The sequence below is a fragment of the Peromyscus maniculatus genome, chromosome 17 (assembly GCF_049852395.1).
Source record: "Peromyscus maniculatus bairdii isolate BWxNUB_F1_BW_parent chromosome 17, HU_Pman_BW_mat_3.1, whole genome shotgun sequence".
NCBI classification, from domain to species: Eukaryota; Metazoa; Chordata; class Mammalia; order Rodentia; family Cricetidae; genus Peromyscus; species Peromyscus maniculatus.
The window spans coordinates 29329623-29346573 of NC_134868.1; positions in this window are offsets into that span (position 1 = coordinate 29329623).

Sequence of the window (16951 nt, forward strand, 5' to 3'; positions counted from 1 at the left end):
ACTTCCCGTGAACCAATATTTATTTTAAAATAAAGATGATTTTAATTACATTCCTAATATACCAAGAAAAATAAAACTGTTATTTACCAAACTTCATGGAATGACTTCATATCTTAAGAATTTTGCCTCTAAATAAAATCAAGAATGCTTATATTTATCTAAGCAAGTTTATCATAAATCTTCTGAGCAATTTCTCCAATATTCCTGTTTAAGATGAGAAAGAGTCTTGCCTGTGAGATGTGCAGCCAGGTTCCTTTGAACCTTTTTTTTGTAGCTAGCCCCTAGCTTTGACCTAGACTTGGACTCAGACAGACAGGCATGGATACAGCTTCTCACAGCTCATGGCTATGTGACTCACATGACCTCATCCGTACTTTAAGTGCTTCTTTGAGAAAAAACTAAGTGTGCCAAAATAGCTTATCTTTCTGGAAAATGCAGGATGTCAGGGTCTCTGTTTCTGTCTCTATGTGAAGACAGGACCTAAAATTCTGTAAGTGACAGCTAGCAAAGCCAGATGTTTTCCGTGGACCAATCCCCCACCTCAGCTTTGTGTAAATTTTAATTTCCCTGGCTTAAAGTTGATTTCTGTTCTCTTGACTTTCACCTTATTGCAATAGTGATTAGTGATTAACATCACTGAGTGCCACTTTGCTTTGTTGATCTTTAACAGAAGTGTCATTTTATTTTTATCCGTTCTACCATTATATACATTTGCTATAAGAACCAAAGGATCTAACATGGATAAACATGTGAGAAAAATCTCAAATATAGTACAGCAATAGCTATTCCTCCTCTGCTGTGTGCCAGACATTCTGCATTTTCACTGTTCTGTTTCTTATTGTAGAGCTGAAAAATGTAAATGAATAACCAGCAACAATGAAGGGATTAAACGTTGTTCACTGGGCACAAATGAATGGTATGTGTAATATGAACCTACAGTGACAGCATAGTATACACCATATCACTCTGCTGTGCCTACCAGGCTGATCTAAAGCTTTGTGGGAAACAACTCCTTCTGTTCTCAGAGGGAGTTCAATCAGCAAAGAGAGAAAAATCTAAGGTTGATTATAGCGGGGCTTGATTTAAATTCTACAGTTGGCCACTGACAGCTTTGAAATATACACCTTTCTTCTCCCCTTTTTGACCCATATTTCAACGGCTGATAAGAAGTATAGGTGTTCCCTCTTTTGATATCAACAGGATGTACCACACACAAAGGAACCCTGCTTACATCCTTACCTTCATCTGTAATTAAAAACTCAACCATGTCTCTTTTTTTTTCTACATACTCTCTCTCTCCCTGTTTATCAATTTGCTTGAGGAATCTTATCTTCCTTCAAGACATATCCCATTTCTCAGAAGTTATGTCATTCATTAGTTCTCATATGCAGGCTAAATTTTGTGTGTGGGGTCCATTGTATTTCCTGAGGGTGGGCATAACAATAGTTGATTATTGAATGCTTAAATTTGAACACATGTGTTTTGAACGTGAATTTGCTCTTAATATTAAAACATAATAATTTATCTCTTAAAAGGAGCCTAAAGTGAATAGATACTTAGTACAAAAACACCAAAATTCATAGGCAAATTGATTCAAATGTTTCCAACACCATCTAATCAGTAAGAAAGTCCAACTTTCATTTTCAAATGTGCAACTATTTCAAGCTTGTAAAAGAGAATTGGAATACACTTCATGTGAAAATCTCACATTTGCAAGGACACATTTGCTGTGTGTTTCTCAAGGAGGGAATATATTTCTTTAGGGAGCTTAGAAATGCTTATAAAACAATATAAAATCTGTCAGTCTTCTATTATGGTCATTTTATACCTTCCTCCCTAATAAATATTTCACATTCATTACTGACTTTTGGCTTTGGGTGTCATATAAAGAAAACATAAATGCATGTAATGGTGGTTATAAATTTCAGTTTTAAAAGTTGCTTTTTACGTTACTTTGAAATAATAGCTCTCCTAATGAAAAGTAATAGTAAAGAGGTTAATTTTAAATTGTTAAAATACATACTGCCAGAAAAAAATCAAGATTCTCTCAAATTCTTTTAATCAATGGCAAATTTTTATATGATCCTTTGACTTGGAATTCTCATAATTACATACTGATTTTCCTTTTAAGAAAAATAGTCTTTCAAAATAATCCTCTTAAGAAAAATAGTCTTTCAAACTAAGAAAGAACAAAGCAAATTTTCATAGAGAAATATAGCACTTTTAAGTATTATCAGACAATTTGTCATAAAAATGACCATGCCATATTCAAATATTGAATGCAAAAGGAAGAAGTGCCAGTGATCAGAAACAATATAATGGTCACGTGCGGTAAGCTTGCTTCTCAAGGGAAGAGGCACTTTTGATTGGTCTTTGAGCATATGAAATAGTAAATATGGCAACTTATCTCTTCAAGAACCAAAGGCATTGGTTGACAGTGCAACAGAATGACAAATGAGTATTTAAATTATCATCCCCCCTGTTAGAGGTTGAAGCTCTCCCATGTCTAAGACCCATATCAAACATACTGACAAGATTCAGTTTCTTCCCACTGGTAGTTTAAATCACACCATTTTCAAATACATATGTTGGAAGCATGGTAGACTCACACTAAACCAACTGTGAAATATATATATTTGGGTAGGAAAAAAGTTATTGCTGGACAATTTCAAGCCAACAGGCTATTACTATTTACAACTGTTTGCAAAGTGCATTGAATATAAAGTAGACAGTCAGGAGTCTCCAATTGGACATTTACTGCATAATTATCATTAGGACCTTTTTTTAACATATTTGAGAGAAAATTGAATGGAAGATGTTTGAGATCAAGAAGATATCATCTACAAGACTTAAGGTCTCATCTGAAATTCATGACAAGAGCATTAATGGAATTATGCAACAAATGAAATAGAGTTTTGCTTTAAGGTCCCAAAAAAAAAAAACCCTGAAGACATTTAAATTTGGTGGAGGAGCAAAGGAGGCAAGGAGGAGGGGGAAAGTGGGTGTCACATATTAAAGTGAATGGTGAATCCAAGTGACAGGAATATGGAAGAGCTGAAAGATTTTTGAAGGCTTAATGAGGATGCACATGCTGACTAAAATTTTAAGAACTGAGATCGCAGAGCCTGTGAAAGCCTGGTGGGAGAAACACATCATGGAGGGTCCCAGTAATTCATATTCTATAAATAAGCAATGAAGGAGTGCTTTAATCTGCATTCAGTGCAGGAGCCAGAAATAGCTTCAGGTATTTTAAATAGAAGGATGTTTATTATGGTGAGATATTTGCCAGATCTGTAGAAGATAAAAGAAGTAGATTAGGTTTAGTCTTAGAATTACACACAAAATGTCTGAGAATAGAGTAATAGAGGTACTTGTAACTATCTCAAAGGCTACCATACTCAAGTTCAAAGTAGGAAATAAGCAGCTCAAATAGGCTCCTCCACCACCACTGTCTCTCTGTCAAAGAGACTACATCCTGGACAGACTGGCTACTGGACAAAGCTGATATTTACATGAGTTTGCTTTTTAGTGAGTCAGTCCATCATAAACTATCAGTAAGATATATTCCACTCATATGTATCTTCCAATTTTCTCACATGTATCAATCTAGAATCTGTACCAAGAGGTTACAGAAAGTGTAACTCCGATCTTTCCAATTTTCATACATAGAGAAAAGATGTAAGGAAAGCAGAAAGAACAACTATAGACCACTGTGGTAGTTTGAATGTAATTGTCACCCATAATCTCACAGGGAGCTGTGGCTTTTTTGGAGTGGGTATGGCCTTGTTGGAGGAAGTGTGTCACTGTGGGTATGGACTTTGAGGTTTCCTATGCTCAGGATACAACCCAGTGTTTCAGTTGACTTCCAGTGGCCTGCATATCAAGATGTAGCCAGCACTACATCTGCCTTCATGCCTCCATGCTCCCCACCATAATGACAATGGACTGAATTTCCGAAAATGTAAGAGAACCACCACAAGTAAATGTTTTCTTTATGACTTGCCGTGGTCATGGTGTTTCTTCACAGCAATAAAAGCCCTAAGACAACTACCCAGCAGAAATACTTGAGTAATATGCAAAAGTATGTGTTTGAAATTTTGTAATACTTTTTGTTTAGTCAACATGGAAATCTATCCACACATGCTATTATGACAACAATGGCGTAAAATAAAGTAGAAAAGTTTTTTAAGTACATTTCCAACTTATGTAGTTATTTGTGAGGTGGGAATTGGCTGCTGAGGCAAGGAAAAGGAGAGAAAGATGTGTTTTATTAAATTTGGAAAATTAAATATGAAAGACATTTCATGTCACCATATTTCACACAGCTTATGAAAGATAGGAGATTCTAAGGGCCTCTCCAAAGAGACAAGAGGAGACGCTGAGCAAACAAAGAGTGGTGATTTATTTCAGCCCTGGAGACTTGTGTGTGGGAAGAGAGGAAAGAAGTTTAAGCTTTGGAATAAAATAAAAGAATCATAAAAATAACCTTGCCTGGTTGAGTGTGAAAAAAGCGAAAGAATGAGAGAAAAAGGGACAATCCACTGTGTGAGGATTTCATAGTATATAAAAGCAAGCATTCCTGCTCCTGGAGGGAAGATTATTTAAGGCTGCAGATAGGGGAAGACAGAGCCCATCTCTTGGGGCTATGGGAACTGAGGCATGGAAATTGTGTCAAGATCATTTATTGAAAGGAAGTGTCAGCTGGAGAGGAATAGCCACCCTGTCCAAAGAAGCACAAGGAAAGATTTTTAAAAATCCCAGTGCAGCCTAAGTAGAAGTAAATCCAGAGCCTCACTAAAGACGACCCTCGGTGCAACCCGAATGCCTTATGAACTTCCCCACACCTTCCCAATTCCCTGACAGTATGTGTGGGCATCACTTGCTCTTTGTTAGGAAAAGACAATGAACAGTTTTTGACAAATAATTGGATAAGCACCAGAGAGTATACATTTTGGGTAGAGGTAAGAAGAGGATGTCCCTATATACACATGCATGTTTGTATCCTGCTTTGTATCTATTAATTTCCTAATAGCAATACCAAAACCCTGGAGTATTCTGTTTGTAAAATTGTGTGTGTGTGTGTGTGTGTGTGTGTGTGTGTGTGTGTGTGTGTGTGTGTGTGTGTGTCATGATGTCTGTAAACTCTGTATGCCTAGTGCCCCTGGAAGACAGAAGATAGTACTAGACCCCCAAGAATTAGAATTATGGGCAGTTATGAGCTCCCATGTGACTGCTGGGAATCAAATCTGAATCCTCTGCAAGAGCAGCTGGTGCTCTTAACCAATGAGATGTCTTCAGCCTCTCCCTCTGAATAGTATCCTATCATATGCTACCTCAGTAGAATTTACCCAAACCCAGGATAAGAACAGAGTGACAACTGGGGTTGACAGCTGATCAAGTGAGGCATCTCAACTCTCCATGTTAGCTTCCTAACATAATCCCAACCACATGTTTACATGTGAGAGCAGCTGCGTTACCCTCCACGATCCATGCAACTTTGCTTTCTTTTCAGCTCATGAATCAAGCTTTCAGATACTTCCACTGAAATGGATCTATGTTTTTAATGCATCTCCAGAAGGATTTGCAGAGTTTCTCGTGCATTTGGCAAAGCTCCGTGGAAACAAGCCTCAAGTCCTCAGCGTCACTCTCCTTGCTTTACAAACACAAAGGCAAGTTGTTCAGTTGTTTTATGACTGTTTCCTTTTATTGGTCTCTCCATGAAAACTTGTTGTTACTGCTCCATATCAAGAGCCTTTACACTCAGCATGCTGTTACTTAAAAATATATATTTATAGATTTCTACTGTGGGCAATGCAGTGTCTGGAAAAGAAGACCAGATTTGGAATGGAACATGCCATTATGATCACAATAAATAAAAGTGAGATAATAAAACTCTAAATTTGGAGGAAAATAAATGACATATTGCTACTTCTACTTGGAAACATAAGGTAATTTTCCCTCTTTCTTAGAGTAATGAAGGATTGGTAAAATTTAAACGGGTGTATGTCCCAGTAAAGAGCCAAGGGAAGATTGTGCCTTTTGTGGGCATTGAGAGGTTTCCTGTTTTGAGCAGGACACTGCAAGAGAAGGAGCATGATTTAGCCCTTTGGGATGTCTGCAGTAAGTGTTTTGTTGCTGATAGATGCCAAGTTTCCAATACTGTGGCATCATTTTTTGGAAAGATATATTTTATATTTTAATTGACACAGAGATTATATGCATGTGTGAGGTACAGTATGACATTTCAATGCACAAGTAGAGAATATAATGATCAGATCAGTGTAACTGGCATATTCATCACCTCAAATATTTGTCATTTATTTGTGTTGGCAACATTCAAAAGCACATGTACTAGCTATTTTATATGCACATATAATTAATTATAGTAGGCCATAATTACCCTATTGTTCTGTAGAACAGTTGATGGCCCTCCTACCCATCTTCCCATGTTAATCATTCCTTTAATACCCCTCCCTCATCCATCTACATCCCAGCCTTCATTAACCAGTATTCCATTCTATTTCTATGACATATGCTCTTTGTTTGGTATCATTTTTGGATGCTTTGGTAAATTTTTAAGTAGCCCAGTTTTAAGAGGGTGCTACACAAGAGAGATAATTCTACATAATCTGAAAGGTATTTCCATGCTAAATTCCCAGTCTAGTTTGTTGCAAAATCACACTGAGCTGGGGTTTGTACAAATCTGCCTGTAGGAAACCAATCACCTCTGTATAGTATTGCATGTGGTGCTCAAATTTCACCTTGAAGAGGATTCTTAAGATGAAGAATAAACCTGAGGTATCTAGACTCAAGATGCCTGTATTTCAATTCTGGCTCACACACTTTAAACTGCATAGTTCTGAGTAGGTCATCTACTTTTCTCACATTTCATTTGCCAAAAGAAGGAAATAGTAACTCCCATATCATGGAGGTATGGAAAATACATACAGCGCGACATCCACCTATCCATAAACCAAATGATACTGGATAAAAGCACAGTAGATAATTCCTATGAGGGTGACAGTGTTGATGACAGTGAGAAAGTGATGATGAAGATAATGCCAAAAGAGAAGTTTACGGTGAATGGTCCTGGTCGTTTAGAAGACAGACAAATATGAGAAGGCCCAGGGCCTGAAGAATCACCTCAGCCTATTTGAAAACTCCCAATAGCACACCAAGGCGAAGTCCGCTTTGCTGGAGAAGCTGCTCTCTCCAGCTTCCAATTCTGTATCTTTGTGAACAGGAACCTCAGGGTTTTGCTTGCATGAGTATTGTGTGAGACACAGGCAAGCGAATCTAGAATGCTAATACTCTGTCCATTTTGTGATGCCTTTGGAAAAGATGGGAGATTTCCATCATCCGATGAAACCTCCTGCTATGTGATGATTCCCGCCATGTACAAGTAAGATTGTAATGAAGCATATATGGAATAAATAAGTTAATGTGAGCTTGAGAAAGTTCAGAAACAAATTTTGGAAAAATCCCCGGTATTGCCACCTGAGAATTTAATACTCCGAATCCCTCACCCCAACCCTTGCTCTTCTGTAGCTTTTGCATGGGAAAGGAAAGGCAACTTGACCCTGCACTCTGCCTTTTGAATATGATGCTCAGCCACCTAGACTGCAGTATCTTTAGGAACAGCAGCTCTTTTGTCCCTGAATTAGGAGGAGATTTAATAACATCTCTTTTAGCACTTGTCTACTTGTCATGTTCAATCACTATAGTATTTTCTCTTGATAGCTATAAAACTGAGAATTATGGTATATGGTATCAGGTTTAGTACCTTTTCAATGGAAAGTTTTATCAATGTTTATTGCATGGATAAAATAATAAAAAAAATGCTTCATGTAAATGGCACAGTGGAATCCAAGGACATCCAGAATTTCTATGACCTTATTTAGTGACATTATTATTATTTCCTTAGAAAGTGTGATCCTATGATATGCTGATGAGCTTCCTTTTTGTTTTTAAAGTATTTTAAGTGAAGAGCCAGGAAGTCTGTGTTTTCTGGATGGGTTCCCTATGTTGGAATTCTTTGCTCTTTTCATTACATTCCTTGTCATTTCTATGATTCTTGTTCTTACAAATCAAAGAATATTACAGTAAAGGTGATCCACTCTTTTAAGCAAGCCTCCGATTCAACAATGAAAAAAAAAAGAGTTCTAGAAAGACTAATAAACTCTGAAAGTATATACTTCAATTTTGATTTTGTGGAGTTTTTATTGCAAACCTCTTAAGAGAGAGAACTTGGTTTACTGAGTTATAAATGCCCAGCAATAGTAATGAGAAGACAATAAGTGATCAAGTAATATTAAATATAATGATTGGCAGGCAGATGTGCCAGAAAGGGGCATAGGGTATCATCTATATGTCACTCTCCACTTTCTTTCTCTGAGTCTACCCATACCCGGAAGTCGTATTTTTCTACTGTACTGAAGCCAGTAAGCCCAATGATCTTTATTGTTTTGCCCCCATAGCACCAAGGTTTAGGGGTAGTTATAAAACATGATCAATGTTATGTAGGTGCTGGGTTTCAAACTCCAGTCCTCACTGATAAACATCAAATGCTTTTAACCACTGAACCATCTCTCCAAAACTCAAACAATATTTGACAAATGCAGGTAACTCTGTCAAAACTCACTTAATGGCAAAATCCAAGGTTTGGTCATTGAGTTCTTTCTTCTTTACCTCAAAGCAAAGATCTATGTATTTGCTTATCATATAAAAACTCTAAATACTTTTGCTAATAACTGTCAGCTGTTCTACTCTAAACTTTCTCTTCAAACTTCCTTACAGATGTTCTATTCTAAAATCCATATATTGCCAAATAAAAAAAAGCCCAATGTCAACCATGAGATACCTCTCCTTGAGTTGTTGGTGTAGGTGTCCCCGACATCACCCCGAAATACAGACTATTGCCATTTCTTTGGCTTCACACAATAACTTGACGATTAGAATTTAATCCTGAGGACAACAGACACATTGGTAATAGGACATGATGTGAGCAGGAAACTTCCTCCCTTGCTGCTAGCTTTCATGGTACTGGAAGGCTCTACTCAGGCTGCTGAAGGAGAGAGGTCATCAACAGTCTTACTGAGCTATGAAATCTATGAGCTACAATACTGACTGACCTGGCAAGATATCCTCATGGCTGCAATAGTGACATGATTATGGGGGTAACCAACACCTTCAGGATTGAGTTTAAGGCCTACTCCTGCTGTGAGATGATCCTTCTGTACACTGTGAATATGTATTGCTCTCACTGGTTGATAATAAAGCTGTTTGGGGCTATAACAATGTAGGATAAGGTTAGGCAGAACAAGCAAACTGAGGACTGAGAGAAGAGGAGCGGAATGGAGAGAGACGAGAGCCAGCCACCCAAGAAGCAAGATACCAGAGGATCGGAAAAGCCACAGCCATGTGGCAATACATAGATTAATAGAAATGGATTAATTTGAAATCTGTGGAGACAACTGAACAAAGCTCGTAGGAACTCACAAACTTTAGACTGACAGCTGTGGAACTTGCATGGGACTGGACTAGACCCTCTACATATGGGAGACAGTTGTGTAGCTAGGTCTGTTTGAATGACTCCTGGCAGTGTGATCAGGATCTATCCCTGGGGCATGAGCTGGCTTTCTGGATCCTATTACCTATGTTTGGACACCTTGCTCATCCTTGAGGCAGCGGGGAGGAGCTTGGTCCTGCCTCAACAGAATGTACCAGGCTTTGCTGGCCCCCATGGGAGAACTTACCCTTTTGAAGGAGAGGATGATGGGTGGATTGGGTGGGTTGGCAGGGGTTGGGGAAGCGGAAGGAAGGATTACAGGGGGATCTTTGGTTAGTATATAAAATGAAGAAAATATTTTTAAATAAAAAAAAAGGAAAGAAAAAATGTAAGTGCTAGTTAGTAATAAGCCTGAGCCATTGGCTAAGTATTCTGTAATTAATGTAAGCTTTTGTGTGTTTATTTGGAATTGGCGGTTGGGACAGAAAAGCTCCATCTCAGTTTACATACTTTACAGGAGGAAACATGAGCTTGATACTATCAATCTGGACAAGAATCCATGGTTAGAGAACTTACAGCCCCAAAAGTGAAGCTAGTACTGTTGTTCTGCTAAATGGGTATACTGTTGAAGTACATTCTAAATTCAGGTCTTTCTACCAATTAGTTTGTGTGGCTCTCAGACCTCATCCGAGAAGTTCAATGGATGGTTGTTAATACAGAAGCTCACAACTAGACAAAGAAAAGAGAATATGTGTCAGTAAATAAGCTCAGCCACAACAGGGGTATTTATATCACACACACACACACACACACACACACACACACACACACACACTCAGGAATCACTACAGTAGAAACAGTGGAAGTATTATAAGAGATAGAGTTCTAGGAGGATCAAAGAAAGCAGTATCTTCTGAAATAACAGCATTTCTGTACTCACGAACTCACAGCAACTGTGACTGCCTACACAAGATCAAAGTAGTCATGTTACCATGGAAGAAGGAGAGGGGTTTTTGAGCCCCGTTTCTTGTCTGAGGAATTACGGGCAGTTGAAGACTTCTTGAAGAGAGAGAGTTGGTTTTCTTTAAGGATATGTATTCTTTTAGGTCAACCACATTCTGGTGCCTGGTTTCATAATCATGAGTACATAGAATGCATAAACTGAGCCTGATGAGAGAGAGAGAGAGGGAGAGAGAGAGAGAGAGAGAGAGAGAGAGAGAGAGAGAGAGAGAGAAGAAAGAATTGGGGACAGGGAGCTAGGGGTGCATCTGGAAAGAGTTAGTGTAGTGGGTAGCCATTCCAGCTTGGATCTGGAAGCTTCAACCCCCATTGAGACTCTGGCAACTGTCACACCTACGAGGCGGGGCGAGGGGAGGTGCTGGAAACCTGAGAGCTGGATGGGCAAGCGCTCGCTCTGGGCGCGCTCTCTGCGCCTGGACCCTGGATGGTGAAGATTGATTGTGCAGAGCTCCAGAGAACACCGCTGGATTGCGATACGCCTTCCCCAGACCCCCACGACCTATCCATTCCTTCATTTGTAAGTCATCCACTAAATAAATCTTCCTTTTAACTACGTGGAGTGGCCTTTATAATTTTCCCCAATAAGTTAGAGGGAGAAAGGGTGAATATGATCAAAGCACATTCTATGAAATTTTCAAATTAATAACATATTTTTCAAATGGTGGGTTCACAATTTCCTAATTTCAATAAATAATTAATTATGATAATTTTAAATTAACAGTGAAATATATTAAATATAACTAAGTAAATAGACAAAGAAAAAAAGAACAACTCCTACCTATAAATTTAAGAGAAAGAGAAGGTCTTGGGAATTGAGAGAAAAATAGAAGAAAGAAAAATACAAGATGGTCATTTTACTGAGGGATTTTTCATAACCTTAACTCTGCTCTTTGGCAGGTGGTATCAACAAAGTTATGGAAAAAGACCCTGGGGCTTCCTACCAAATTAGTATTTAGGTTGAATGCCAAGGGAATAAACTTATCCACTAACTGAACCTCAGAGAACCTGGAGAAATGAATTCACCAAAGATCTTTCCTTAGTTTAGTTTTATCTTCCTTAACTCTGCATTTTCTAGCCTTGGTATTCATAAATCCCTGGCCTTGAAGGAAAGACAGGCATCTTACAGATGAGAAGAGAAGGGTGTTTGGATTTCTAGCTTCATCTCAGATGTATAAACACCTCAAAAACACCATTCCTGCCCTTACAGTGAGAAAAAGAAGAATAAACAGAAAATAAATGATTTGCTTGAACTGTCAGAAAATTGGGGTTGTAAGACCAAACTGAACACCAAAATTCAGAGGGATAGACGACCACAGATACTCATATCCAGAGGGATGGGTAGCCACAGAAACTCATCATTGAAATCAGCTTACTTGGAGTGAAGGGCACTGGAACACACTTTAATGAATGCTGAGTTATTAACTTGAAAAGTTAGTGGAGGCTGAGTGTGGACTGAAATATGAGAAGCTCCTGGAGACAACAGTGGCAGGGACCTTCTCCTCCTAGTGATCACATCTCTGAAAACATTCCTCTCATTTTATCACTCGATTCTCAAAGTGAAGAGCCAAAAATGCCCTGTCCCCTCCTCACACACATGCTTCTACATGAAGTGATGGGAAATGTATCTGTCTTGAAATAAACACAAGAGATTCTCCACAAAGTTATATTCTGTAAGGGAAGAGATTTTGCCAGAGCTTTGTCTGAGTCCAGCATTTGAATCCATTGAGAAGTCTAGTACCTTCTGCTTTCTGTCTCATCTAATGAAAGGTGAGAAGAAAAGGGTAAAAAAAAAAAAAAACTATTCAAAGGCAAAAGGTGGATTACAGACTGTTTTGCCTATCTCAACCTTTCCCTCAATTCCAGCATATCTTCACTATAATAATTATTGATTATAGCAGAAAGAAGTGCAATAAACAGGCTCAGTTAAAGACTGTCTTAGCAAATTCCCAAGTCAACAGGACATAGAAATGTACAACTAGATGTGTTGAAAAGTTTCTGGAAGCTACATACGTCTTAAACATTAAACACACATGAATTCCTATACAGAGAGACAGAAAACATCACACCAAAGGATTATTTACCTCAACTCTTATATTCTAATATTTCATAAAAAATACAGGTCATGCTATGCTAAATATTGTGACAAATAGCCTGTAAAGGAGAAATACATATCAGATCTAGAGGGAAGTATGAGATATGGTGGTTATGATAGAGGGAAACTAAGACAGCTGTACATCACCTAGTAAAGGTTCTAATTTAAAATAACAGACAAAATTGAAATAACGATAAATGTATATAGTGATACTTGTGTGAAAATATCACAAGGACCTAAGTACAATAACCAGAGCCCACATTAAAATACAAAGCCAGGCTCTGGGGAGGCAGAGACAGGGTGATCCCTGGGGGTTTGCTGACCAGACAGTCTAGACAAATCCATGAGCTGCAGGTGTAGTAAGAGAACCCTGTTTCAAAAATAAGGTGTGACCTACAGAGACAGCTGGTCTGGGCTCAAAGGAGTTTGCAGATCCTGGACTGACAGCTAGGGAGCCAGCGTGGGACTGACCTAAGACCTCTGCATGTGTGTAGCAGTGTTGTAGCTTGGTCTGATTTAGGGGCTCCTAGCAATGTAATCAGGACCTGTCCCTGGAAAAGCCTGCTTCGCTGGCTTTTGGGAACCTATTCCCTATGCTGGATTGCCTCTCCCAACCTTTATGCAGGGGAGGAGCTTGATATTACCTCACTATGCTTTGTTGAGGCCCATGGGAAATATTACCTTTACTGAGTAGTAGATGGGGTGTGGGTAGATTTTCAAGAAACTTAATATTAAGAGTAGGTTTAAAAAAAAAAGTGCTTGCCATGCAAGCTGGGGTGACCTGAATTTGAGTCCCTGGAACCTAATGTGCCAATGAATTTCTATAATTCCAACATTTTTATGGCAAAATGGAAGTCTGGAATCTTGTATGCTAACTTGGAAGGACGAAGTGGCATAACCACCAAAACAGACCTTGACTCAAATGGTAAACCCGACTCCTGAAAGTAGTCCTCTGCCCATGTGACCACCACATGCATGCTGACTCTGAAAATGGATCATTCAATTTTCATAGATTCAAACACACATGCATGCACATGTACAAACACACAAGCATGATGAGTCTGGCAAATGAGTCTACTTTCAAACACACATGTACATGTATGCCCACATACACACACACACACACACACACACACACACACACACACATGCGTGTGCGTGCGCACGGGACAGGGGTTGTGGAGAGTGAGCAAGCAACAAGAGAGAGATACACAGAGACAGAGACAGAAAAATATCAATGATGTATTTAGTTATGATAGTTTTAACATTAGTGAAGTGAATATAATAATATATAATTTTTATATTCTTAATAGCCACATTAGTTATCCTTAAACTATCAAAAATAGACATATTTACTTATGAAGATAAAAAGACAGGAGTATAAGAGAGATAGAGGAGATAGAAGAAGAGATAAGAAATGGGAGGGAGAAAATAAAACTAATTTGTGAATATGTTGGCTATTATTTGAATAAATCAATAATCACTTTGAATATAAATAGGAGGACCACACTAATTAAAACACAAAGGCTATTAGAATGAATACAAATGAAGATTCATCTATATGAGAAAAGATTGAAAAATATTTCCATGTTTTTGTTTTCTGCAAAGCTTCTATTTAAGTCATGTTTGGAAAATTGAGTATTTAAGTGCTTAGGAAAAAAATTCTATGAAGAAAGTCTTACACTGAATGCTTTGTAAAGATAATAACAAAGTTATTTCTTTGTAGATTAGAATTTACTTGAAATGTTTAAAATATCATTTTATTTCTATAAAGTATAAGCAATCTTTTTTAAAGTATCACAATGAATGGAAAGAGGCATTCTAAATATTCTAATAAACTATTTGTACTACCTATGAAGAAGCATAGTATTATTGCAAAGTAAACATAGATTTTTATAGTTGTTCATGCTTGTTTGAAACTTTAGGATCAACAATCATAATGTTTTCAAAATAACCATGATTGACACAGTAAGAGAAGAAAGAATTGGATCTAGATTAAAAAAAATACTCAATTAGAACCAGAGGAGATAGCAAAGGAGGTAAGAAATGAGAAGGAGAAAATTGTTTTTAAAAAATTGTGGTTATATTGGCTATTATTTGAAAATACCAATAATCACTTTAAATATAAATGGTGTGACCACACCAATTAAAACAAAAAGACTATTAGAATGAATAAGAATGAAGATCCATCTATATATTGTCATGTGGTGGTTTGATTGAAAATAGACCCCAAAGATTCATTTGTTTGAAGACTTGGTTCCCAGTTGATGGAACTGTTTGAGAAGGATGAGGAATTATAGCTTTGTTGGAGGAAGTATGTCAGTGGGGATGAGTTTTGACATTGCAAAAGCCCATGCCAATCTCCGTTAGCTCCTTCTGCTTCCTGCTTATGGACCTAGTTGTGAGCTCTCACCTACGATCCCAGAGATATACCTACCTGCTTCTGCTATGCTCCTCACTGTGATGGGCATGGACTCTACCCCTCTGGAACCCCATGAGCCCCAAAACTTGATCAAGGTGTTTTGTCACAGTAGAAGAAAAGTAACTAAAATAGCCAAGAGGAAACTTACTTAAATATAAAAGTATAGATAAATTAAAGATGAAGGGAAGGAGAAAGATATACACGTATAATATTCTTTTAAATGAAAGCTGGAATACTGATATTGATTTTAAGCAAAGCCTATTTCAGAGCAAAGAAATCAGCAGGAGGAAAGAGGCCAATTAATGGTAATAGGGACAGTAACCCCAAGAAAGTATAACCCTTAATATGTCTACATGTAACATCGCAGCAGCAAAATAAATATATGCTGCAAGGTCTAGTATAGCTGCACAAAGATTCACTGTTGTGGTGGGGAACTCTGAAATTCCTCTGTTAGTAGCTGGTTCAAAAAACACAAACAAGCTCTTTCTGCCTCCCCCCCAAACCAATCCCTGAGTCTCATTCCCAATTCTGCAGCAGAACACAGATGGCAGCGTTCCTTGCCCCGCTGCTCCATTCTCCTATGGATCCCACAGATCTTCTTCTTCCTCTCTCCTTCCTCGTTGCTTCGTCCAAGACCCCAAAACCAGCAGGCACTTCTTGCAAATCCAAGAACAGCTCCTCCCCGGCCTGCAAGGAGGCTGAAGGCAGACCCACACCTCTCTTACCGCTCTTGAGATCAATTGCACCAGTCTTATCCCCAATCTCTGTAGCAGGAAACCTGCTGCTCTCTTACTTTCCTCACTGGCTCCACCCCAGTGTATCACAAATACCTTCTCCCACCACCTTCCTTACCAAAGCTCATCCCAGTTTCCCAGTGAAAACACCAGCTGAACAGACCAGGAAAACAGGTAACACGCGGCCATCATACTCTCTGAAAACTCAGAGAGGAGACCGAAACCAAGTAATGAAACACCCAGCTAACTAAAACACATCCAAAAATCAGCACCTAGACCTAAAATCATCCCAAAGCCAAATGCTGAGATGCTGGTGTAAAAAGACAATCAATAGTCAGGGAAATACGTCTCCACTACAGTTCAGCTATCCCACCACAGCAGGCCCTGAAAATTCCGACATAGCTACAGCACAAGATGAAGAGTTTAAATACCAAGTATATGAAAGTGATAGAGGTCCTTAAAGGGGAAATTAATAAGTCCCTTAAAGAAATCCAGCTAAACACAAGCAAACAATTGAAGAAAATGAGTAAGTCCCTCAAAGAAAGCTGGGAAAACATAAACAGTTGAAGAAAATGAATAAAACTGTTCAAGACATGAAAATGGACATAGAAGCAATAAAGAAAACACAAACAGGGAATTCTGGAAATGAAAATTTAGGAATTTGAACAGGAATTACAGAGCCAAGGTTCACCAATAGAATAGAGGAAATAGAAGAGAGAATCTCAGGCATTGAAGATATAATAGAAGAAATGGATATATCAGCCAAAGAAAACATTGAATCTAAAATATTCCTGACAGAAAACATCAAGGAAATCTAGAACACTATGAAAAGACCAAATGAAAGAATAATAGGTATAAAGAACAGAGAAGAAACCCAGCTCAAAATCCCAGAACATGTTTTCAACAAATCATTGAAGAAAATTCTCCTAACTTGAAGGAGATGCCTATAAAGGTACAAGAAGCTAACAGGACCACAAACAGATTGGACCAGAAAAAAAGTATCCTTAGCACATAATAATCAAAACACTAAAAATACAAAAGAAAGAAAAAATACTAAAAACTTCAAGGGAATAAAAAAGTAATATATAAAGACAAACCTTTTAGAATTACACCTGACTGCTCAATGGAGACTCAAAAAGCCAGATGTGCCTGGACAGATATGTTGCAGACTTTGA